The sequence below is a fragment of the Talpa occidentalis genome, unplaced genomic scaffold, assembly GCF_014898055.3.
Source record: "Talpa occidentalis isolate TD23 unplaced genomic scaffold, MPIMG_talOcc4v2.1 talOcc4.4, whole genome shotgun sequence".
In the NCBI taxonomy this organism is placed as follows: domain Eukaryota; kingdom Metazoa; phylum Chordata; class Mammalia; order Eulipotyphla; family Talpidae; genus Talpa; species Talpa occidentalis.
In genome coordinates, this window is record NW_023604295.1 from 5,830,674 (window position 1) to 5,855,132 (window position 24,459).

Genomic DNA, 24,459 nt, shown 5'->3' on the forward strand with positions numbered 1-24,459 from the left:
CATTTTTTCCCTGTTTCTGATATATCATGCTCTCTGAATCCGTGGAGTTTATCTTTCATAAGAGCTGAAAAATCACCAGTCTTTATATCTTCACACATTTCTTCTCTATCTTTTTGAAATTTCAACTCACCCTTCTCATTCTTCGTTGCCCTTTGTATTGTCCGTCTTGTTGCCCTGCCATATTCCACGTTTATTCCAATGTGTTTTAATCTGCTATTTCTAATCCAGCTGCTCCACAAGACTAGGAACGTTGTCTCTCTTTGTTATACCCAGAACCTAGGAGGGACCCCCAGAATCCCTCACTGACTGAATTAGTTTCATATTTGATAGGAGATTGAAGCTTAGCAATACCAAAGTCTCCTCCAATGGCAGACCCCAAGTACATGATAAGATGGATTCAGGCCTGGCCAGTCTGACTCTTGAGACACTGAATGCACAACGAACAAATAAGTAAATGGAAGAAAACTAATCCAAAGATGTAAAACCAAAGCTGTGACCCGTCCCACCTTCTCCTGATTACCAACATGGAAGCTTTCTTTCTCTCCAAACAGCTCTGTGATGTCTCCAGGCTACCCAGGGGACACCTCACAATCATCCTCCTGACAATGAGTGGTGGCACTGAGCACCTTTATTCACTTTAAACTTGATTACTTATTAGGTTTTGATTTTGCTTTTTGGTAGCACTGACTATTGAAGGCAGGTAGGCAATTTGAAGAGTCAGAGAGAAACTGATGGGATCTGTCTTTGCAGAGACTAAGCCACCTGGTGGAATTTTCAATATGATTCCAATCGAGCACCCAGTAGACTCAATCTGGCATGTCCCATAGAACATGATCTGATCTGGGATTGTTCTACTTCACGATGGCGTGAAGGTGATACACACCCAGCAGAAACCACCTTTCGTGCCTTGAATTTTGATCTTTTTCTAGGTCAATGGTACAATCCTCTCGTGATGCTGGGCAGAGGCAGAAGCAGGAGCTGCAGCCCCAGTGAGGGTGACAATCCGCGGGACAGCACACGGTGTGACCCGCATTGCATTTTCCACCCACATTTTCTGCTCGCAGCGGGTTTATTGGGCAGGAACCCCACTGTGATTGCAGGAAGAGCTACGTTGACATTTTAAAGGAGGTGGGCAAATAAGTGAAGAAGTAGCAGACCTCACATCCCAGCTCTTCTCAATGTCTCCTGATGAGCAACCGGTTAGCACGCTCACGTAGCACTATCACGTCTCTGAAAGGCTCTCCATGGTTTTGTCAAAAGCCTGGGCAGGGGCAGGGCTGGGTAGCTGCAGCTGGGTAGCTGCAGGCAGAGCTATCTACACCCAGGCTCCTTCCTGCTGGCCTGGCAACAGCTAGACACGGTGGGCAATGCCACTACCCTCATGACAACTGCTGGAGCGTCCAAGGAAGCACTTCCCCGACAGATGGCACATGGAGAGCGAACACAGCAAACCCCATCTGAGTAGAGCTTTTAGTAAGTGTGAACAGTGCTGATGATAAGGGCAAGTTTTGTGGAAGACCACTTACAAGAACATGGTCATTCACGTGGGTGTAAGACTGGCAGGCTTATCTTGCACACGTGTGTGTGCTCTCGCTTATCTCAGCCGTCACGCGGCGGAAGCGGATGTGCAGATCAGCTCGCTCAGCTGCCACTGCAGGACAGTGGGGGACAGAAGAGCGCTGTCTCCTGCAGGCAGAGGCGGCGATAATGCAGGTACCTCACAGCTGTGTGTGAGAGCAGGCCCCGCCAGCATGTGAGAGCCTGATGGGCGGCCTTGCGGTAGCGGTGTAGGTGCTCATGGGAGAAGCGCTTTCTCTTCAGGGGAAGATCATCTCTGTGTCTCTGGCTGAGCAGCCAACTCAGGAGCTCAGCAGAAAGTTTGGATGGTGGGTGACCAGCAGTCTCTTCCCTGCCTACTCCCCCAGGGCTAGTGGGCAAATTTCTGTTTGTGTGAGTCCTTGATTAAATTTGTATCTCTCTGGAGACAACAGGTTCCATGGGCTAGAGTTTCGGGTTGTCCCACAGTTTTCTCCCTAGCATAGAGCAGGCTGCTTGGCACGTGGTAGGTGCTTAAGCAGTATTTGTTGAATAATGGTCACCCAGCTGCTTTAACTACTACAATTACTACGGTTTCCATTATTCTCAAAACAGAATTTGGTTTTGTATGTTATAGGTTGTTATACTGAAATAGGGTTCCTGACTAGATATTATACATGTCTTGAAGATAGGTCAAGAGAGGCTTGAATAATATTAATAGTAATAATAGTAACATACAACTTTGTTTTGCAAAAAAAAAGGAAAAAATATTTTTTCTGAGGATACGTGGTTCACACAATAGAAGTCTATAATGCAGACCAGATCAACACAGCTGACACCATAGGAAGGTGTGTGTGATTTTGGGGGGATAGGTTGAAAATTAAAGGCATTTTAAAGGAGGTGGGCAAATAAGTGAAGAAGTAGCAGACCTCACATCCTAGCTCTTAGCACGTGATAGGTGCTTAGTCAATATTTTAAATGAAGAAAAATAATTAAGACTTCATTCTGTGAAAAATGTAAGATAAACACTGAGAAAATGTATGGGGAAGACAGAAAATAACACCACCAAGTGATGCTCAATGAGTCACAATTAGAACAACTTGCAAGAAGCCTGAAATAAGTGCTTATGTCCCTGCACCCTATTGGTAGGAGTCAATTGTAGTTAAATGAGTGTAGGTTTCTGGAGTGGAAAGTCAAGCACCTCGACTCACCCCATGAGAATTTAAAGAAGCAGGGTCTTGGCTGGCCCAGGACACCAAGGTCAGGAAAATGTTTTGTTCAAGACCTGCAGGTCCGACGGCTAGACCAGCCTGAGTCAAGTGCACCGGAAGTGAACTAGGTGGCTGTGACAATGGGGTTGTGCAGGAGAGGGTATGGTAGAAGATTAAAGGAGGGAAGCTGGGAGAGGCAGCAGACCACCCACCCCGATGGAGGAAGCGATGATGTTTTCCAGACACGGATCAAACGGCAGACACATTTGCAGCAAGGGGAGTTGGGTGGTGGCAGAGGGAGGGGCTGAATGGGGAGGCCAGAGGGACATCTGCTAGAAATTGACTTCAGCCAAAAGAGGAAGCAATGCAGAATGCTTCTCTGGATCTATTCTAACCAACAAGGAAGTGACAGCGGCTCTGGAAATATAGTACTAGGTTAGTCCTGAGTTTATGGCAGTTGACCGTGGGTGAGCGGGGCATCGTCAGATGGACCAGCTGGTTTGAGAGGCAAACTTCTAAAAGTTTAGAGCAAAGACCGGTGGGATTTCAGGTCCAGAGAGTGAAATAGCAGGTTGTTTCAAGAGGAACAGAGAGGCCTTGTTTATGGCACAATCCCAACTGGGAAGAAAATGGAGAAGTAGCTAAAGAGGTGGCCAAACAGGAAATTCTCTGTAAAGTCAGATGTAAAAACACTTGTACACACACACAAAGACGGACGATGACTACAAATGAGAGTAAGAATAGTGTCAGGAAGCCTGGCACTTTGAAGAAGTTTGAAAAAGAGGCTAAGGCCCCAAATGAGGGTCCAGGGAAAGAACAAGGACAGGAGAGGAAATCTGTCAGGGCAGCTGGCATGTCATTCAGGCAGACAAGAGAAAGGAGAACTCGACTCAGTTAAATTTAACAAGTATTTACTGGCCATCTTCTCTAAGCCATTGCCAGCATGGGCCACAAGTCGCAGGCCAGATAAAGAAAGCAGACAAACAAGGTAAGTTTTCATGGGTGCTGTGTATCTCTAGGGGCTTCAGGGAGGAAACACTTCACCAAGGAAGAGAACGTGGAGCGAGGTTTGGAAGGAGCTGGTAGGGACCCCGCACTGGGAAGCACCAACACCGCAGGGGCAGGCAGAGCAAGAGACCTGCTGAGAAGAGCGAGTCGGAAGGTTCTATAGATTCAAGGGTGGTTTTGTGGGATGATGGGGCAGAAACACAGTCCCTAGAAGGTGCATGAAGTGAGGGAGAGGAGACCGTAAGTTTATTATTTCCAAAAGTTTGCCTGTGATGGGAGCAAAGAGAAGATGACGTCCTGGAGAGGTGTACCATCAAGCCTGAACAAGGGCTTTCTTCTTCTTTTTCATTTGTGTTTGTTTATGATCTTATTTTTCATTTGTATCTGTGCCTTAAATATAGCTCTAAGCTTAGAGGAAATAATGAGTAGAACAGAAGTCACTGGAAATTAAAGATAGTGAGGAAGTAATTGATAAGGAAAGACCCTGGAGGAAGCAGATAGGCGAGAGGGGTTGAAGGCCATTTGAGGACATTAACTGTGAGAAGTGGACACAGCTTTTCTGTTTCAGGTTCAGGGCTCTGGAAATCGATCCACCTACAGTCAGCACTTGAGGGAAAGTGTGAAGGTGTTTGTTCAGGTGTTCATTTCTTGAATTAAGAAGAATTAAGAAGCGATCATTCCCCAAGAGGGATGAATAATAGAGCCCCAAGGGTATTTGAAGACTGTAGAGAATCAACTATTTAGGGGAATGGAAGAGAGAGACATCACAGGATTTGGAGGAGAGGAGTTGGGTAGAGTTGAGTTCCCAGCTCAAGCAGGAGGCTATGGCTGTGTGGGGTACCAGCTGCATGGTATCTGAGCACCAGCAGTCCGGGTGCAGGAAAGGTAAATGGTTGTAATGAACCAGGTAATTGTGATAGAATGAAAAGAGCACCTGAGAATGGAAGAGGACACGAATGAAAGGAAGGCAAGGGAGGTTTTGAAGTGATAGATCAAGAGGCCTAGGTTATTTAGTGCTAGAATTGAGACTATAAAGTGATTAAGAGCAAACAGATCCTACAAGACATAAGAGGACATGAATAGTAGGCAGGCAGAAGTTATGAGGACAAGAATAGTGTGATGTGCTGGGCAGAGGGAGTGATCCTGGGCATGAACTTTCAAAGAAGGAAGAATCCAGGTTATGTCAAGGTCCCTGGGACTGTGTGTCTGGATCAGAGGGAGGCAGAAACCAATAGAGTTGCTGAATGGGATTTAAAAAAAAATATCATTGTTATGTTTGTTTTGTCTTACAAGGGGGAATAACTTACCTGTGCGCTATGCTAACGGGAAAAGCTAGAGGAGAGACTGTTGCTAGAACAAGGTTTTGCAAAAGTGGGAGGGAGGCATCCAGAGGGCAGCAGGTGACCGGCTGCAGAGAGCTGAGCCAAGGAGCAGGAATTAAAGACAGGGCTGGCACCACAGCCCCCTGGACATGGAGGTAGGAAGTTGAGAGGCTGGATTTTCTCTGGGCCAGGCCCTCAGCTGTGAAATAGGTATGGGGAGGTAGAGGCTGGGAGAAGGGAGGTGGAGTTTGGGAACAGTCACGTGAGGTTCTGTTCTCTCCAGCTGTGCTCAGTTACCAGGACTGAGAGTGGAGAGGGCCAAAGATGGATGAATTCACAGTGGGCATTTTGCCAGCTCTCAGTAACAAGAAGATGAAGCGGGCAGAGGATTGATCACCAGCGAGAGGTAGCAGCCTTGTGACCCGAGGGGGCAGGGGAGGGAAGCAAAGCAGATGGAGCCTGATGGATGGAAAGCAATAGGAGGCACCAAAGATGTGGAGGGACTTCAGGGAACAGAGAGTGGGAACAGTGGGAAGGAAACTCTGAGGGAGTAGAAGGCACCGTGGGGAGCTGGTGAGGATGGCTTGGGCGCTGGACTTCACTGGAAGCATCTGTGAGTCAACAGTGATAAAATGGCTGTGATAGGAGATGACCTCATTGTTTGAACTGAAGCATCACAAGCATCTGTCTCTTTTTTTCACTGTACATCATTTTTTAAAAATTGTAATTGATTCATTACTTTTTTTCCTGTGAGGAAAAAAATAACCCAAACACACATACACACGGATAGTATCATTCTTTGGCCTCATTTCAGTTCATCCCATTCAATTACAGAGAGCATATTGTGCTCTTTCCCTCCATGTTTGTAAACCCCTAATACTTCCTCACAATCTCAAAGATAAAATTCAGACTTTTCCCTTTTGTCACCTATTTTCAGCTGCTCCTTTATGCCTACCCTGTGCTCCAGGTCAACTGGAAACGTGCTGGGGACACATACACACACAGCCAATGTCTTTCTCCAGCTGGTCCCTCTACCCATATCTAGTATTTTCTCAACCCACCATTCCTTCCACTCCCTGTCTCTCTCTTGTTTAGCAAAGCTAGAGGGCTGGGCGGCCAAATGGTTGCACAGCTACCTGGAGGTTTATGTACAACTCCACCCCACACTGCAGGATGAATCCATAGCAGTCAGTGGATATATATTTCCTATAAACTCTTAATTACGCCATCACCTTCTCCAGGATCTTGTGTCAGTTCTCTGGTATGTTCTTCATACTGTGCATGTGATGCTCTTTGGAAACATGTTGCATCTTCAGAAGAGGAGGGGTTAAGTCATGACCTCACTAGTTTTCTATTATGAGCCCAGGGGGGTGAAAGGGATTTTCCTCAGGTGAGTCCTGCAGGGATGAATGATTTACACCTGGAATTCAGCTCTTTGTGAGTCGTGGGAAGCGATACAAATAAGGTGTCTGCACTACTGGCTTACTTGATTAGGATACCATAAGAAGCATAAGAAAAAAGGAACCAACATTGCCTCAATAATAAATATATTTTTTAAAGATTTATTTATTTATACAAGCACTGGGTACAGCCAGAAGCGCGGGAGGGCGAAAGAACTCACCAGAGCAGGGAACAGAACAGGCAGACCAATGAAATACACTGCTGAGGGGAGCAGCAGGCGCGGCAGGAAAGGTCTGCGAGCCATGTGGGACCCTCGTCAGAGGCCGGGGATCGAACCGACGCTGCAGAGGCTGCAGGCAGCCTCCCAGCCCAGCGCTCAACCACTGCACCACCAGGAAGGCCCAATAATAAATATTTTTAAAAAAGAAAAATAGGAAAAGTATTAAGTAATCCTTTTTATCTCATTTAACGCAAACATTGGCCACATTCTTTTTCTTTATGTCATGTTATTGCATTAAATTTTCACATTTCTAGAATGTGAGGTTTTATTTATAGGAGAGGTTTTATTTATAGCTAGAGCAATGTGACTGATGGAAAACATGCCAATATGATTTATCATTAAGTCTTCATATATAACTTAACCTGCAGTGAGTCAAAAATGCAACTTACCTGTAAAAGATCAGTTTGCTCAGTAGGCCCACAATAGGGACTGTGAGTAAAGAGCAATGAGTAAGGAGATGGCGTGTCATAACAGTGCATATAACCCCTCTGCCTCCTACCTGTCTCCATGGCCACGTTGTCAGTGTTGGTGCCAGCATACAATGCTGTCCTTAAAGACCAAAATATGATAGATAGATAGATAGATGGATAGCTAGCTAGCTAGCTAGCTAGCTAGATAGATAGATAGATAGATAGATAGATAGATAGATAGATAGATAGATTAGAGAGCATGGGTGGATGGATGGATGGATGAATGGATGAATGGATGGATGGATGGATGGACAGCTAGAGGTCATGGGACTGGCAAATGAATGCAGCTTAAACAACTCCCCAAGGGTTTATTTCTCATCCAAAAAATTCAGAGATATCTAAGAATTAGAGAAGAATTTTATAATTTTAATTCTTCTGCCTGCCTCCAGAAATAGCCAGCACCTGTTGCTGTTCTTCCTAGACCTAGAAGCTCTCTGACAATAGGCAGCCTCACCAGAAGCAGTAAGTCTTTATCAGCTTCAAGTTGATATTTTTAGGGTGGAATCAGATATTGTCAGGTTTCTCGGTGACAAAATAGAAGAGTATGTCTGAGTCCTATCTTTTGTTTGACCAATTCTAGTGGGATTATAAAATGGGATAGCCAGTTGGCAAACAGTTTGACATTTTCTTAAAAAGACTGATGTACACTTAACCATATGAGCCATCAATCCCACATCTAGTTATGTATTCAAGAGAAACGAAAACATGTATCAATAGGAAGGCTTGTTTGAGAATATTCATAGCAGCTGAATTCATAACAACCAAGAAAAAGGTAAATATCCATCAACTGGTGATTAGATAAACTCATTGTGCTGCCATAAATTGGAATACTACTCAGCGAGAGAAAGGAACAGTGACCTACTGAATCTCACCAGCAGCAAGCTGAGGGAAAGCAGCGGAACTCAGAAGGCCTCTTGCTGTGTTACTTTGTCTATATGGCATTATGGAAAAAGGTGGAACTATGAATACAGAGCTCAGATGAATGGTTTCTCAGGACTGGGGCATCAGGCGAGGTGTAATCTGAAAAGAAAAGATGAAGCAAAAGGAGACTCTTGAGCCTGATGAGAATGTTCTGGTTTGTGGTGATTTCATGGCTTCATGAAACTCATCCGTGGTATACCTAAAAATGGGGAGTTTTATAAATTTAAAATATCTGACTTTTAAAAATAAGAAGCACTAGGTTAGTGGAGAGGGGGGTCACATAGACCACTGCTGAGGGGGCAGAGCAGGGAAGAAACAGAAGCACTCAGGGGAAGCCTGCTTAAGGGAGAGGGGCGTGAGGACATTCCATCGGGCACACAGACCACATCTTCTGAACTGTCGGAAACAACAAACTCTTGCTTTGTGTGACAACGTGGAAGGAACTTAAGGGAATGCTGCTAAGTGAAATAAATCAGAAGGAGAAAGAGAAGTACAGGATAATTTCACTTTTATATCTCATATATAAAATATAAAGAAACAAAGCAAAGGAACAGACAAAACTAAAGCAAAATTAAAAAAAAAAAAAACCTCGAAATCTGCAGAGCTGAGCCCCCAAGGAAGGAGGGTGGGGGGTGGGGAGCAAGAGAGGACAGGGCCCAGTAGAATAGGGTGGAGGGTTATGTGTGCTGTGGTGGCAACGTGCTGTGGAAACATGTATCTGAAGAGATGTGGTCCCGTACCCCTAAATAATATACAGTTATAAACCAATGTTACCTCGAAATTAAAAAAAAAAAAAAAGGAAAAGGAAAAAAGAAAAAAAATGTGACATGACAGAAACCAGTTGTCTGGAAACCAAAGAATTTACAAGTATAAAAAGAGAAGGAAGAAAGATAAAATACATGACTAGTTGTGATAATGGAATTCAAAGAAGCTTCTTGGTAGAGGCAATTACCAGGATAAAGAAGAGTCTAGTAAGTCAGTCACGAGTGAGGGAGAAAGGCATGCACACTGTTACTCACTGGCTTACTCATTCATGGGTTCATTTGTTCATCCATGATGCCTGCATGTGTCCCGGGTTTCTTTCATCCTTCGCATGGGCAGCAGGCAGGGCAAATGAGAAGACTGAAGCCACCCCCAGGACCAGCACGCCTGGGGGCCAGCCCCAGCTTCACACGGGGCCCTCATGCTTCCACGTTTACTCAATAGTTGCCCCCACCCATTTTGCTTCAAAATGTTCAACAGAGGTAGGTGCCTTTCTTCCCAGGAAGTGAGCCCAGGCAGAATTTAAGATGAATCCTGATTGGCATGAACCAGCCAAGGAAACCCTACTCTCCTTCAGCAGTGATCACTGGAGAGGGAACATGACCTTGTTCTCCACATGAGACACAAAGGAGGTGAACCTTCAGGTCTTCATGTTCTCAATCAAAAGGCAGTCCCGAGGACAGTACCTTTGGTGTCGGTCCCTTCCTTCCTGCTCGAGTAGCTGGAATGAGAATGTGTCATCTGGCGTTACATCAGCCATCTTATGACCATGAGGTAACAAGTCTGAAGACAAAAGGCCAACTGGCCAAAGATCACAAGAAGGAGAAATAAAAAGAACTGAGTCCTTGAGGACACAAACCTGCCACACCAAAGGTGAATCATCTACCTCTGGCTCTTTGGAAGAGAATACGGTGGCAAGACTGCTGAGTCACCATTCACTGCTTTCTGCTTCTTACCATCATAACTGTTGGAGAGAGCATGGCTCTAGCTAAGAAGACCCCAGTGTGTGGTCACAGGGTGAGAACCCAGCAATGGCCCACAGGGTTGTGCCTGCAGCCTCACCCCCCAGGCTCACCAAAGAAGAGGAGAGAGGGAAGGAACTAGCAAGAATGCAAAGGAAGGAAAAGACCCCGCTGGGTTCCAGGGAAGGAATCCATCCATGGGGTGGGAATGGGTAGGGAAGTAGAAGGTACTGGAGATAGAGCTGCTCTAATCTCTGCAGTGAAAGTTGACAATGAGAACAGAGATTAGGGAGAAGACAGACCCACTGGGAGGGAGACAGGAGAAGAGAGGCCCAGATGGTCACAGGATGGCTTGTGTCCATGGGAAATGAACTCCCAGTTTCTCAGAAATGAGCCCGAAGTATCCCAGCCAGTTCATCCTGCGGTCACCAAGTCAATGGATGCAAGGGATATAGGTGATTTACATCATCCCCAGTCCCAGTGAAGGGGCAGGCGGAGGGAGATGGAAAGATAAGGAATTAGGAGCCCAGATTTGTGCAAAGTGAGTCAGGCCCTTTGAGAATCACCAGAGGGGTCAGGCAGTTGAAAGTCTGAGAGTTCTTTGCTGACTTGCTTGGATTCCAAGGCAGATCTGAAGTCTCCTTTACACCACCCGTCTCCTGCTCCCCAGCAACACGCAATGTTCACAATGCAGTCCTGCAAGTAATTTCCCAGAAAAAAGAATGGACTAGAAGGGAGGTGGGAGATGTCAGATACGGATGTGTCCTCTTCAGACTGCACTTTCAGTCTCTTGTTCATATTTTTCATATTCTGCAATTTTATAAAAATCAAAGGACAGAGAAATTAAACACTATCCCAACATTAACACAATGTAAGAAATTAAGTAAATTCATTTTTAAAAATCATGGCACAGTGACTATCCCTTTTCCTCTAAGTAGACTTGGGGTTTGGTTATGGATTTGGGGTCCAACCTTGTCTCAACCCAACTCCACACCATCTCAGCTCAACTTTGATCTATTACACAACTTTCTTTTTTATCAGTGTCTCATCTCTGCCAGGCCTGACCTGAAACAGATGATCTTAACCTTTCTTAATCCAAATCAAGGCAGACAGGAAGAAAATATGAACTTGGTGGAAAACACCACCATCCATCAGTGTCACAGGACTTGCATCTCGTCCTGTCTTTCCTTTTACCACATGTGTGATCCTGGACTGGGAGGAAAATCCCACGTTATGTTGTGTGATGTTGTTGTGTTATGTTAAAATTGTAATGAAAAAAAATCACAGTTTCCCACACTTCAAAGGAAATGGAATTATTCTTTCCAGTTCTACTTTGCAGACAGATTTTTGGGTTGAATCAAAATTGAATTGTCTCCATATTTTTTAATCGAGGGAGGCAAAATTAAAACAAATTGACATGCCTTGAACATTCATGTGGTATGGAATGATAAAGAAATAATATTATTTTGTATTATATAAGAAATTTGAGATGTACACAATGGAAACACATTTCAATCAATGAAGCCACTGTGCAAGTTTTTCTTTAGAGACCACACTTTACCTTTTCTGGTTTCTGTATTTATACCCCAACAAAGAGATGCATCAGCATAATATAAAATAAGCACAAATAACTTTTTATTTTATGATTTACTACATTACATTTGGCATGTTATTAATTGCATCACAGAATGCTTTTAGAAAAAGCATTTTTATAGTTTTCTATTTGGCCAAAGGACTCAGTTACAACAGATTACATTGAATCCACACTCGATACCCAGCATTGTAAGGATTCTTTGACAAGAACGGTGCTTTCAATCACTAGATATATTGTTCCTACAGGATTTTTAGTGTTCTTAAATGAATATTTTTGCTGAAGTGTAACACACATTCAGAATATAATTGTCAACTTTGATGCGTTTTCACAGAATGAACAAAGGTAACCCCCATTTCAACAGGGAAACAGAACATTTTGTTGAACTTCATAGAAACAGAATCATAGCTTGTGCATTTTATTGTGTCTGCACCTTTCTCTCAATAGCTGACCTGTGAGGTTCTTGTGAGATGTGTACAGTGAGTCACGTGTTCCTTTTCACGGCGATGTGCCATCCCCATGGTGGATGTCCAATTCATTTATCCTGCTGCGGTTGGCCATCTGGGGCACAATAGAAATATCTCTGCTGTAAAGACTCACACCTCATGTCTACTGTACATGACTGCAGTGTGTTTACATGTAGATTTAAAGTACAGTTTCCATCAAGGGGATGGACTTGTGTGCAAAAATGAAAAAGCTCCCAGACAGTTTTCCTAAGTAATATTACTAATTTATACTCTACCCGAAATGTGGGGAGAGGAGAGTTCTGATGACTTATCAGTCTCTAGGACACTGAGCATTGTCAGTTTTGCTCATTTACTCGCTGAGATTCAATCACTCCTGTGCATGAGGAGCATCCTGCTGTTACCTAACTTTGCATTTGCCCAACTTCACTGCATGTGTTTCTTGGTCCGCGGGAGGACTTCTCTGTCAAGTCTTTTGCCCATGTTTCTATTTGATTGTTTGTTTTTTAAAATTGTTGATTTGTCAAGGGGGCACATCTATGCATTATGCACTGTGGCTTGCACTATCACCTATGTGATGGTGTCAGGCGATGAACAGAAGTGTGATGTCACCAGTTTCCTAATGGTCAATGTGTTTGGTGTCCTAGTTAAGAAATTGTTGACTAGATCAAGAAGATAATGAAGACACTGTCTTAGCGTATCCTCCAGAAACTTCCTCACATTTAGACCTATAGCACACTTACATGCTTGGTGTGTGTGGGGTGAGAAAGGGGTAGATTCTTTTTTTTTCATGTGGAAATCCTTATGTATATTTCAAAGAGCATCTTTTCCCACTAGTTGTTGGCTTCTGATTTCTTTCTTTTTCTTTTTTTGCTATCAATCTATTTTTTCAAACAGTTATACTAATTTAGAGTGTATGCCCTTACACTGATACCACCTCATCTAGGTAACTATAGTTTTATAAAAATTCTTAGTTTGCTCATATAATTCCTCCAATTTTGTTCTTAAAGATAGATATTCTATTCTGGAGCTTTTTCATTTTTGCACACATTTGAATAGCAGTGTGTCAATCTCCACAAACATAAATACATACTTGTGATTTTCTTTTAAATTCCGTTGAATTGAAAGTTTAATTTGTGGGAAATTGTCATTTTGTAAGATTGAGTCCTCTAATTCATGATTATCAGTTGTTTATGTGCATTTTTATTTATTTGTATCCATTTTAATTTCTCACAAACACATTTTGTAGTTTACAGTTTTTTCTCTGTTTTAGTTTGAATATGTTTTAGTAACACATCACAGATAATCTGCCCTTCGGCTGTGTAATTCATTAACAATTACAACAATTGCATCATCAATTCCAGATATTGTATTTTTTAATTTCCTGAATTTCTATTTAATTCCATTGCCTTTGTACTCATACATTCCAGCTCCCTGGTAATATTCTTCACTTTTTCATCATCTATTTTGTCCTCATTAGAGGTTTTTTGTAAAAAATACAATTGAGGGTTCCAGTATTGTCTGGGTTAGGGTGTTTTTCCTCTCTTTGATTGTTTTTCTCTCTCTTGATCCTGTTTCTTGGCAAGCCTACTAATTTTTGCTGAAACTCAAACATTATTTATGAAAAAATGCAAAATTTCTGGATGATCTTATCTAACTTCAAACAGAATTTTCTTCTGGGCCCTTAGAGATGGCTGACACAGATTCAGATCTCATAATCCAATCAGGGAATGGGTTGATTTGAAATTGGATTTTAGTCTTTACAAGGTTTTATCTAATTTCCTGCTTAGCCTTGCTCCTAAAATATAGTGCTTCAGAGGTCTCCAACTGGGCTGCTAATAGGTCTCTCTCCTTTGGAGACTGAACTACAATCTCTTTTACCCCAAGATCAGGAGATAGTCGAGGGTTTTACGGAGAGATTTTGGCTTCTTAGCAACTGATGTCCACACAGCTTCTATACTTCCAACCTGAACAACTGAAGACCCAGAGAAAGCTTTAGTAGAGAAACATCCAGAGTATATTTCCTTTCTCTGAGCTTACTTTTCTTCTGAGCAATGTCCTTGTTGCTTGCATAGGGCTGAATGTCAATTTTTATCTTCCCAGGACCATGAGACCAGCAAAAACTTCACTCAATTCACTGAGATTGTTTTCCTCTTTGTCACTGAGCTAAACTTGCCTTTTTTCTCAGTCTCTTCACCCAGGATATGAATAAACAAGACCCTTAGGAAAAATGAGCATAGTACGTTTCTTCTTAATGAGTGACATTTCTCTTTAACATATTAGATCTTCAAATGTGGTCCATTTCAGTAGCACTTTACTCACACTCTCTCTTTGTTGGGGGTGTAGGGTACTCACGGTCTTGGTTTTTCCAGTTTTTCTTTGTTTTTGAAGCAGGATTGTCTGTCTCAAGCTAATCCTCCAAATTATTAGCTGAAGTCCTTCCCAAAGATCGAAAAACCAAAGAAAAAAAAACTTAGATTACGATTTCCATTTTATACCTTTTTCCCCTCTTGGGATGTCTTGGAAGAAGAGATTTGAAGAAAAGTCTTGCAATTACTCAATTTCTCAGGAGAATTCCATTACACTGATTAAGCACTGACACATACTCTGGATGCCTACGATGTTTTCTGTTTTTAAAGTTCTTCCACATATTCGACTATAAATTCTTAAATTGCTGTGTGGTAGTCATTATTACTGGTTTCCAAACATTTTAATTATTCCTACTTCTTGGTATTCCCACCTTCTGCAGGAGTGCCTCTCTTGGCTCTCCTCTGGTGGGTGTGACTAGCTCCTGGCCAATGAGTTGTTAGTATAAATACAGTGTCTTTTTCTGACCAAAGATTCCCCTTGCCCCTCCAGAATTCTCTCTTTCTTCTGCCACAGTGATTAGAAATATTTCAGATAGTGCTCTGTCCTTGAGTGAAAATGATGACAATATGGAACAGAGCCCCTCCCAAGCCATGGGGAATGAAAACTGTGGGTGATAAACAACCTTGTTTTAAACCACTGAGGTTGTGGAGCTGTTTGTTACTGCAACATAACCCAGCCTATACTGAGTCATACATTGAGGAAGATATGGAATATCTACAGTCCTGTTGTACTAATCAAACTAAACAAGATTCAAATTCTTGCCCAGAAATCACCTTATGAACATGAAGAATGTCCTATTTATTTCTACTGGCTTTTTATCTAATATGGTTTAACTAAACTATTGAATACAGAAGATATGTGAGGAATTTTTGAAATGAATGTGTGAATCACCTAATTAATCCCTTTGTATGATTCTGTGTATGTAAGACAGGAAGGCAGAATATTATGATCTCATGGATTTGAAATCAGATAAATATGAAGTCAAATCCCAGTTCTATCACTCTATGTAACTCCAAGCAACTATGTGAATTTCTCCAAGTCTCTGCTTCCTGAGCAGTAAGTAATACCAACCTCTAGGGGTTGTTATGAGAATTAAGTGGAAAGATATGTTGACTCATTAACATAGTTTCTGGTACTTGTTAATACTTAAAAATGGCAGCTATCGTGATTAGTATCCATCAAGAACCAGTAGAAAAAAGGAAAAATATAGGAAACTATGGGGACGGTTTGGAATATCACTATTTCAGAAATCACTCATATATTCCCTCCAGTTTTATTTATTTTTAAATTTTTTTAATTTATTTTTGCATAAAAGAACTGGGGTATAGGCCAGAGGTACAGGGGGTAAGAGGATCCACCAGAGACAGAGTGGGGAGCAGAACAGGCAAATGTACTGAAATACATTGCTAAAAGTGAGCAGCAGGCGAGACAGGAGAGGTCTGCTGCACCATATGTGGGTCAGCTCCGTGGCTGGAATGGAACTCAGGCCTTAGCAGTGATAGTGCTGAGACTTAAGTCCTAGGCCACCCTTCCAGTTTTACATAAAATGAGAAGGAAATTAATCTGAAGAACAAAGCAAAGCTAGTTTACAGAAGAATAAATCAAAAACTAAAATAATGGACTCCATTAATCTATTCAAGGAACTATGAAATTCAGATATGTGGTGTTGATATGTCCATGTGTTATATATATATATATATATATATATATTTATGTGGATATGTTTGAAATTTAAGATTTGAGGTGCATGAATAGATCTAGATGATAGATAGATAGATAGATAGATAGATAGATAGATAGATAGATAGATAATATCTAACTAGCTAGGCAGCTAGATAAAGGATAGAAAGTAGGGGATATTACATACAAGATCACACTTGAAGATTCTCACAAAGCTCTCTTGAATACAATCAACTTAGTGCACATGAGCAAGGCTTCTAGAAAGGCAATGATTGTTATGTAAACATGGAGTTATTAAAAAGAAATCATGGTCTGAAAAAAATGTGTATCATTTTGCATTTTTTGCCAATCTTGGCATGAAATTTCTAAAGACTCATCTTACAGACACCATGGTATAAGCAAATACTTTGAAACACTAATGTCAACAGAATGTTTTGAGAAAAACAACTCCTTGGCTCCAAAGAAGGGGCAGATCAAATAAATGCTAAAACAATCTTTATACCCAAAGCCTCGTAGATTACCCAAGATGGTGCCGATGCTGGCTGCCACTGGGCACAAAGCAGGGTCCTTGGCCTGCACATGGACTCAGCATGGAAGCCAGGTTCTTGAGGCCATGCAGAAGATGCCAGTTCTCTTCAAGGTTAACTCCAGAACTGCCATAACATCACTTCCCCAAACCATATTGACCAGAGCTGCCACAAGCCTCATATTTAAGCAGATAAGAAATAGGCCTTTCTATTGATAACAGAGGTGTCAAAGACTTAGCATCCATCTTTATTTTGCCATGGTTTGATATGGCAATGCCCTGCACAAACATCGTTTAACAAGGGAATGATTAAATCATTCATTGCCTTAAACTCAGATATGCACATTTTTTCTGAATGTATCCATTTCCCATAAGCATCAAAATTTTAAATTCTTCTCTTTCACCCTTCCTTCCTGTCACCCTTCCTATCCACTTCTCTTTGCATCAACTCTCTCCATCCCTCCCCCATCACATCTCCTGAGTGGGGGACTATCGCAGCAATAACAGAGTGAGCTGGAGACCTGGGCCCTTGCCGTTGGTGCGGATTCTTCTGGAAGTCATGTGTTTGCGAGTTGGCAGTGCCCCCTTTGAAGCTTGGAAGTGAGAAGAAAGAAAACAGCAGATACACATTTTTCTTCATTGCACAAATTTGTGGTTTCAAGTCTACACTTTGCAAAATATGATTTTCCTTTCTCAAATAAAAAAATAAGACTGATAATATCGGTAAATCACAGAGCCATTGTTGAGTCACATCTTGAGGATTTAAGTGTAAATGGATAAGAAACATATGGATTGCATTGCCCATGGAGCACACACATTGGAAATGGGTGGGGGGAGTATCTAGCCAAAAGCGTTTCTGGTTTGGTAGAGCTGGGGTGGCTTGGGACGTGCAGCGCAGGATGTTAGCCACCCAAATGCCAAGAGTGGGCTGACTTCATTCCATCCCACTGCCAAGGCAGTGCTGGGTTTTCATTCACATTCAGATGTACTTCACTTCATTTTTTGTGCCTCACATTATAGGCTTGGCACTGTCTGAAGATTCCTTCCACTCTGGGTTCATATGAGCTCTATGTCCTGGCATGAGCAACGTAATCTAATACAAAATGACATAAAGTTTGGGAAACTCACGATTTGATCTCATGTTTGCTTTAATATGGAAAGGTTGAATAACATTCGATTACAATTCACTCTACTTTTCATCTTCTCAATGAAAGCAAGGGGCAGCTGAGCAGAGGTAAGTGGGGAGACTTCAGTGTCTGGGGAAGTGAGGGGGGCGGGGAATGGGCCCCCAGGAGTGTGAGCAGCTCTGCAAAGATTTAAGGACGTAGCGCCCATCTTGACGACGTGCTCATCTGCCTCTTGGCCTTTTTGGCAGTAAGTTAACTCATAAGAGGGACTTAAAAAAGAAAAAAACCAATTTACTCTATGTCAACATCAAGATTTGAGAAAGGAAAATCACTAATTCTAATCACAAAAATCAAGGACGGGGAGAGGAGAGGCAAGGTTGGTCGAAAGAGAATCAGCTGTGTGTGTCTACGTGTAAGGCTGTCAAAATCCACTAGATAATAGACTTGAAAGTGTGCGGTATGGACCCGCCCAGTGCCAACAGCCTTGTGGAAAGGAACAGACCCCATCTTGGTTGACTCGCGGGCTCATACTTTGTGCTGCCCAGCCCTGCCACTCCCTAATCCTGGCCGTTCTCACATCTCATGGGGATCCCCAAGGTCCCCATGCCCAGGCCCTGGTCCTCACCTCCAATATGCCCACACACCCCAGCCCCTCCTCCCTTCTCAAAAGATACGTCTGATCGTGTCACTCCCCAACCCCACACCCTTCGGTGGCTCCCCAGCATTTTTTTTTTTTGTGGGACCCTTGCTGGTGGCCGGGGATCGAACCGGCGCTGCAGAGGCTGAAGGCAGCCTCGCAACCCAGCGCTCAACCGCTGCACCACCAGGGGAGGCCCCTCCCCAGCATTCTTAAGTCTGACTTCCACAGCATCACACAGGAGGGGAAGGTGGTCAGCCTCCTACTCAGCCCTCAGGCCTCACCTGTCCATGACAATGAGCCTCACGTTCTACTTTTCAGTCACAATGAGTTGATCTCAGTTTCTCAAATGCCAGTGTCTTTCTTGAACCTGGAGCTTCCCCTCTACCTGAGATGCCCCTCTTTCCTCTACTCGGCTTACTCCCCTGGTTCACATCTTCCCTCCAGTCTTCCCAGACACCTCAGCTGGCAATCAAGCCCCTCAGTGTGTTCTCTCGACTTCTATTAGGGTGTTGTAACTGCTGCCCTGGTTTACTCTAGATTGATGGATGATCGTGAACTCTGACCACACAGGCTACAGCTGTCCTGTTCACTTTCATATCTCCAGCAGGAGAACAGAGCCTGGAACTTTCTAGCTGCGCAGAAACATTTGAAGAGCAAGTCTGATTTCAGGTCCATGTGCTCCAGCGTGTAGATGTGAGAGCTGATGTCCTGTGTCAACTTGGGTGGGCGATGACCCACTTGTTGGGTCAAAGACCAGGCTAGATGCTGCTGGAAGGTATATATTAGATGCGATTAGTACTTCAATCAGTAGATTTGAGGGAGGCAGATTGCCCTCCCTAAAGTGGGGGAGCCTCATCTGATCAGTTAAAGTCCTTAAGATGTCAGACCTTCCCGGTGTGCAGCAGTGTGAGCCGATTCCTTAAAACAAATGAATACATCCCTCCCTGCCCCCCTCCATCCCTCCCTCCCCCACCTCCTTGTCCTTCTCTCTCCCCACCTAACAGTTCTGTTTCTCTGGAAGATCCTGACAAAGATGTGGGAGAAGTGCACCTTCTTCCTCTCTTGATTTTCTATTCATTCCACGGGCACAAAGCTCAGTGGCGCTGCAGGGAGCCCCTGCTCAGGGCTGGGCTGGGCTACGACGCTGGGTGGGAAAGTGGGGCAGGGGTCTGTGGAGTCTTGTCTCCAGGTCTGGGTCTGCTGGGTGACTGGCAGCCCGTGGGCACGCTGTCCTCTTTGCCACACAGCTGGGTGACCCTGTCTGCCGGCTCCCACCCCTCGGCTGTCTCCACAGCCCTCTGGCAGTCACAGACACCATTTGCTGACTCTAGAACTCGGGACCTGGGAGAGAGCTGGAGGGAGAACCCTTGGTCTCTGAGCTCTTCTTTCTCAGCCCTTTATCCGGGGAAGAAGGCCCTACCCCAAGTCTAAGCCCTGGGAGGGAAGGTTGGGGGTTCAGGGTCTTTTCTCAGGGATAGCCCAATCTCCCCCCTGCAAAGGATTAAACAGTGACCCCCACCAAGATACACTCATTAGGTAACCCCCCAAATCTATGCCGGTGACCTCACTTGGGGAAAGTAAGCGTGCACATATGATTAAGTTAAAGATGAGATTATTTGGGATCATCTAAGAGCCCCTAAACCCAGTGAGAAGTGGCTTCATGGAGACTTGAGAGGGGATGACACGCAGGAGAAGGTCATGTGAAGACAGAGGCAGAGACGAGGGTGATGCAGCCATAAGCCGAAGGACATCTGGAGGCTCTAGAAGCTGGAAGCACAAGAAGGATCCTCCCTACAGCCTTCGGGGGTGACCGTGCTGCACCTTGATTCAGACGTCTGACCTCCAGGACTGCCCCAGAATAAACTGCAGCTGTGGAAGCCACCCGGTGTGCGGTGACTTGCTGCCGCAGGCACGGGCCAATAGGACACACGCTGGTTGCCTTCCCTTTGGGGGGAATCCTGTTATCATCAGGACGTGGGAACAGTAGACTGTCTTACTCATCGGGAGTTATTCTGATGTAATGTATATTCCAGGAATCTTGCTCGCTCCCCTCTGGGACTAGGCGTCTGGAACTCAGATCACCAGGAAGAAATTAGTTGACTAATCAGAGAGGGCTGAGTGAGGAGAGTCAGTTCTCTCCTGAGAACTTTAAGAAACATATTTTTTTTTCTAAAATTGTCCTGAATTCTCACTTACAGGGTAACACGAAGTCCAGCAGACACAGGGCTGGGGAATTCCTGCTGCTTTCTTAAAGACGGAAACTGATTCCCTCCCAACTCCTGCGCTTGTTTTTCATAAGCGTACACCCCTCTTGGCCAGACTCCCGGCGTGTAAAGTCAACTGTCTATGACCAAATGAATTCTCATTAACCAGGAGACTTTTCTGATCATTTAATAGATAAGGTTGCTTCTGTTCAGTACTTTTCAGCTCCACTTGCTGGTCGTCAGGCTCAGTTCTATGGACCCTCTGGGCTGCCTGTCCCCGCCAAACAGAGAAACGTCCACACCTGGAAAACCTCCCAAGTTCTAGGGATGTGCTGACCAGAGGGAATTTCTCCAGAAGAAACCAATAAAGGATGTATCATTGTCACAGCACATGGGAGGCTAAGTTTTGCCTTCATTCAGACCCAGGTCCAATCCCAGCTTTGCTTGCATCGATGGGTGACTTCTGTAGCTGATTGCTAAAATTCCTGAAGCCTGTTTCCTTGTCTGTGAAGTCGAGAAATTAGCATCTAGATTATAAAGCAGTTGTGAGGAACAAAATAGTTATAAAATGTAAAGGATAGCACTAGTTGTGTCATCTTTTCTCTGTTTAATATTTCTCATTCACTCTTAAACAAATTCTTTGCCAACAATGATGGAATATTATATACCCATTAAAAATGATGCATCATAAGAGTGTTTAATAATGTGAAAAAGATCTGTGTTGTATTACTAAGGGAAAAAAAGATTATTAAGAAGTATGTATAAGATCCCAATTTAGATAATGAAATATACAAGAACCTATACAAATCCTTACATAAAAATTGATAGAAAAAATAGACTTAAATGAATATACGCTGAAACTTTAATAGTGGTTATCTCCAATTAGTGGCCTTTTATGAATTTTAAATATGTTATTTTTTACCATATTTTTAAAAGTTTTCTGCATACTACACTTATAATCAGGAAAAAATTCATGCAACCTGGGCAAGTGACTTTATCTGTCTATTCACTGGCAAATTAGGGATGTAAAAATTTCTGAAGATCAAGGGAGAAATTACATAAAACGTATTTTGTCCCATATGTAAAAATTAGTTTAAGGAAGCAATGCTTTCATTGCTAATGTATGAGACTGAGTTTTTGGTAATCGGTGTTGGGCTGAAAGTTTTAGCACAAAGTAAAAACTCAACATACTCCAAGCACAGTCTTTGCTGTGCACTTGTAAGGAGACGCAGGTATGTGAGAAGGCTGTCTGGGCTGGCTTCATGGGTACAGGACCTCTGTGATCTCGGTGCTCAGAAGGGCCTGCAGGTTGGCTCACTGCTCAGCTGCCACCACCTTGAAATTGATACTGAACCTCACAAATTACACAGCCCGGCCCGAATGCAGCCTACTGTGTACAGTGTGTGAAGCCAGGAATATAGTAAAAGAAACTGAATAGTCGACATTAAGAACAATAGCTGGCAGATGAGGAGGTAGTAAGTTTCTTTGGCTGTGCTTGGAAGAAGCCACTGGGAGAAACAAAAGCATCGGAGCCTTTTGGGAGCTAATTGAGTGGGAATGAGAGACGGCTGCCATTTTGTGAAAGAGAATCTGTTGGCAAACACAATCACTGAACCCTGATTAAGGGACTTTCTCCTCTCCATATTAAACACTTGAGAGTTTGTTCACACGTTTGATAAGATTCTAAATAAAATGAGAGAGCAGTTTATAAAAATAGAAAACGTTCACTCTAAAAGAAAGCTGTTGGCTCAGACTATGAAGGGAAAATGTAGCTAAGAAGACAGCACGTTTTGCTCCCTATAGGATCTATTTCTGTCACAGAAATCCTCAACATGATCTATTTATCCAGTGATTAAGGTATCTCAGGGATTTGTGTAAGACTTGGCCGGCGGCCCCTGGCGCTGCTCACGCTGACGGGAGGCTGAGGTAATAGGGCCGGGTGATGGAGGACCAGGGTAGAGCTTGCACGTGGCCCCTTCCTCCCAGCAACCAGAGGGACTGGTGACTTTGAATTTGGGGTGATGTCATCTTATCTCTGAGGAATTGGTTGCTACCGGCTTCTGAATTAATAGGGGCCTGTGTCCTGAAGTAACAGATTCCACACCAAGTTATGGAAGCGGTAAGCATTCAAAGTCGGGGCGACCACCCCGAATGTTGCTCAGGCTGTCTCTTTTTAGGTCAAAGAGTCCTCTTATAACATCTCCTTTTCCAGGGGTTGCCCACATACTTTCCCCCATTATTTATTCATTCATTTATTTATTTTTATTGTTTTTTAAATTTTTCTTATATTGTTGTTAATTTTTGTCCAATATTTGATTTCTCCCCTCAGGTGCAGTCCCTGTAGTTCCCCCACCACATCACCTGTGATCCATCTCCACAGTCCCCTATGCTCTTTCCTCCCCTGTTTTGAGGCTCCACCCTCTCCCTCCCCTGCTGGGTGCCTCAGATCTACAGTCACTTGCGTGTTTTGTCTTTTTCTTGACCTTTTGTTTGGTTTCTCTATATTCTGCATATAAGCGAGCCACCTGATATACTTTAAATCAAAACAGTTAGTTTTAATCATGGGAAGATAACACAGAGCGTGGAAACCCTCTCTGACCCAGGACTTAGGTTTTTCAAACTGCCCCAGTGTTCTAGAAGCAATTTTTTTTTTCTTTGGCATAGAAGAACTGGGGTGTAGGCCAGAAGTGTAGGGACAGGGGGAGGAGATTTGAGACGACTCACCAGCAGAGACAGAGTGGGGAGCAGACCAGGTGGATCCACTGAAATACACTGCGGAGGGGAGCAGCGGGCAAGACAGGAGAGGTCTGCTGCGCCAAATGTGAGTTAGCTCCCTGGCTGGGGATGGATCTATCTATTTCATCAGTGTTCTTAGTGGTGATAGTGCTGAGGCTTAACCCCTAGGCCACCTGGGAGACCCTCTAGAAGCAATTTTAAATAATTTAAATAATGTGGCCTATTATTTGAGATTTACACCCCAACTAACTTTTAGAAATCAGGAACCTCCAAAGTTCAAAGACAAAAACAGAATTCACAAAGATAACAGGTCGATTATTCCATGGCACTCTTTGTCTCTTGCTCCCGACAGAAAAGCTATCTGTGTCCATGTAGGCAGACAGATATACGGATAGATACAGATATTGAGAGATGATAGATGGATGATAGATGATGAAGATTGCTATTAAAAAGGAGACAGATGAAAAGTTTCTCAGTCAGAGAAACTTTTAATGCAGTAATTTTTATTCAAGTTGTATACTTACAGGTGCTAAGTTCATGCCCTGGCACAGTGCAAAAGTAAAATCTGTTTTCCCTTATCGGTGAAGGATACTAAGCAATTATCCTTCTTAACTTGAGGAGTTCTATAACTCCAATTTCAGAGTTTTAATATCCCTGGGATGGCCACCAATTTGCCAGGGCTGAAGCCAGAAAAATAAAGATGCTTAATTTAGGATATCTACGCTACATCTATCATTCTAACTCAATGTAGATTGTGTTCTAAAAGTTCACCTTCAAAAAAAGAAAATGATTCTTGCTTTATTGCTGATGATTTCTTTGACTGTCCCTCCTGTGTTACCAAGTTACATATGCTTAAAATGACTGAGGCATAAGCTCATGTTTCCTGCATCTTCTTAAAAGGTCAAGTAAAGTCAGATTCCCTAACACTTTGTACCTTTAAAAAGATTAGAAAATTCGGCCTCCCCTGGTGACGCAGCGGTTGAGCGCTGGGCTGCGAAGCTGCCCATATCCTCTGCGGCGCCAGTTCGATCCCCGGCCACCTGGGAGGGTCCCACATGGTGCGACAGACCTCTCCTGCCGTACCCACTGCTCCCCTCAGCAGTGTATTTCATCAGTCTGCCTGCTCTGCTCCCCGCTCTGGCTCTGGTGGATTCTCTCACCCTCCCGCACTTCTGACTATACCCAGTGCTTGTATAAATAAATAAATAAATCTTTAAAAAAAGAAAATTTAAAAAAAATAATAAAAAG